Below are 3,097 nucleotides of genomic sequence, written 5' to 3' on the forward strand. Positions count from 1 at the left end.
CGATATGAATCATATATTTTATTTACATATGAAATAAATGGTTCTAAGCTTGTATTTGGATATACAATATAATGTCTTGAATTTCAAATCATGATTTCATTTTTTTAAAAAAATGCTAAAACTTGACCTATAAGTTTATATTTCATAAACTATCATTTTGAATTTTGCAAAAAAAGGACTCATGCTTTGTATGAAGAGATTATTTTACCATGTGGTAGAATTATATTAAAGAATAACTAACTACTATTACTATACTATTGACCATTAAATTTTTATAAAATTATGCAGATTTGAAAATTTATAATCAGAAAATATTTATTTATAAAAAAGTTGATATGTGATTTATCGACGAGGCACCTTAGAATATTTCAATATCAAATCATAATTTCACATTGTATAACCGAATTGTCCATAAGAAAATATTTAATTCAATATTATATTTATCTTGATTTATTAACTTAATTTAAAAATAAGGTTAAGTCCATACTAATTTATCATATATTACATTGTAATATGATTTAAATAAATATTAGGAATAAAATTTATTTTATTTATTTATTCAATTTTATGGATAACTTACTGTGAATATCTCATTGTTAAAGTTCAAATTGTTAAAGAAAACTTATCTTTTATTTATTTAATCATATCAAACACTACTATAAGCAAGTCTATTTCTTTACTAAGCTAAACTTGAATATAAAATAACTAAAGATACAATTGATATTCCCTTGTCTTTATTTGTGAAAGTAATAGCAAGAAAAACGTTCACCTATTAGGACATAGGATAAACAAACTTAAATATAATAGGTCATCGTACATTTTTAAAAATATAGAGAAAAATTTGAAATTTACTTTTATTTTAAAATAATTTTTGAAAAAAATATTTATGACTAAGCAATTCAATTTGTGGGTTACAGTATAAATAATTACTTTAACGAAATAGATTTTTAGTGGCAACAAAATTTTTATTTTAGCAATAAGATTAGCCACGAAAATATATAGTGATAATTGAGTTAATCTTATTACATTCAAGGTAGCTAAAACCTTTAACAATTTTTACATAGATTGTTGAATATATCATATTTATCATTGTAGCTAAAATATAATATGACGATAATTATATTATCACCGTTAATAACTATTTCACAATCATTTATTTATCATAATTAACTAAAGTTTTAAAGTAACGAATTGAAATTAAAGTTAGGATATATTGCATATTTTTTAATTGCTTAAATTTGAATTAGTGTAATATATATATATATATATATATATATAAAATCTGTGAAAATATACTTCTCATATATTTATCGGATGATTTTAAGTTTAAATGCTTGGATAAATTATTCTCTTACAAAAATAATTTTTATTATGTTTAATTGCTGTCAAAATTCACACATATTATATTAAATTTTTTTAATAATTTTTTCACATTTCTGTCCATTTCCATCTCATTATCTCTTTTGTAAAAGTTTGATTTTTTCTGTTTCGTAGGAATCCAACTCCATTCACAGAAGAAGACGAATAATATTTTTTTCCCCAGTTCCCTAATTTTTACCTCTTCTCCTTTCATTTCCATTTCAGTCACGTTATTCTTCTCAAACGTTTTATTAAGCTTCGTTGAAGGTTTCACTGAGTATTATGGTGTTGGATTATCAATGATAACATGAAAATGTCTATCGTCGTGTTAATGAAATAATTAAATACCTATATAAAATATAATTTCTATATCTAAAAGTATCTTAAACCTAAAAAAACATAATTATTATTTCAAAAATGATGTTAAAAAAAGTAATGGATCTGTAATTTCAACAGTGTCGTGGTTAGAATGACTAACAAAATGGATGGAAGTGAAAAGCATCTTAGATGAAAGATTCAAGATTTGAAACAAAATGCTTCTTGTTTTTAGAAGCCATGAGAAAGAGAAAAATTTATTGAAGAGGAGTTAGCTAGGAAACAAGTCTCGCTGTGAGGGGAAACTCCTAGGAAACAAGTCTTGCTGTGAGGGGAAAAAGGCAAAATAATGAGTAGATAATATAGATGGGAGAAATGATAATATAGATTATCTTAAATTATGATTAATCTCAAAGACACATCTTAATTTAATTAAGGTCCTATTATCTTTGAACTCATTTATTAAATGTGCTTTTGTGCAACTTTGTGTCCTAACGTACACCTAGCATGATTGCACTTTGTTGTGGCGACATTGACCAAAAAATTGTTTAAGTATCTTTAAAATCCTCAAGAGGACTAATATACAAATTAATGGTCACAAGTCAATTTTTTAATTGGTCATTAGATAATTAGTTAACACATAATTATCTCTTTCTTCTGTAAAATACTTATTCTCCTCTTGAACTTTTTTTCCCTTTGGTTAAATTCTTATCATTTAAAAATATTTTTCAAAATTTTACTTGTATTTTTTTTATAAATAATTTTCTTAAAAGAGTCTTTTAATTCAAAATTAATTCAGCATTTTATTTGACTTTCTTTACTTATTCTAATATTCATCTAAAATTGACCAATTTTAAATATAAGATATTTAAAATTTAATTTCATATTCTTTATGTTTAGTAGTTGTCCAAATTCACATCTATTATAACATTTATTTTAATTAATTAAATTTTATATGTCGATAGTATTAGAAGAAATGCTAAATCTATTGTGTAGTGGGTGATAGAAGATGGAACTTGTTTAAGTTATAAAATGATGTGTTTTGGTATTCAATTTGTTGGGTTTTATTTGCCCTAAATTTCTTACCATAAATAGGTTTTTCTTTTAGGAAAAGGTTTTTGGATTGACTAATCCTTTTCTTGTAGGAAAAGGTTTAGGACTCTATAAATAGAGGCACGTTCCTTCTAACTTAATCAGCATTCACAATGTAGTCTTAAGGGATTTGAGAGTTGTGGTTAGAGGGAGAATTTGTGGGTCACAAGCTTGATACGTTATCACTTGTGTGAACCTCCCATGTATTCCGAGTGATTTGGTTGAGGTTGTTTCCCTCTGTATTTTGTACTCTCATATTTATAGTGGATTGCTCATCTCCTTTGTGGACGTAGGTCGATTGACCGAACCACGTTAAATCTTTGTGTCTTTT

This window comes from Solanum pennellii, chromosome 1 (assembly GCF_001406875.1).
Source record: "Solanum pennellii chromosome 1, SPENNV200".
Taxonomy (NCBI): Eukaryota; Viridiplantae; Streptophyta; class Magnoliopsida; order Solanales; family Solanaceae; genus Solanum; species Solanum pennellii.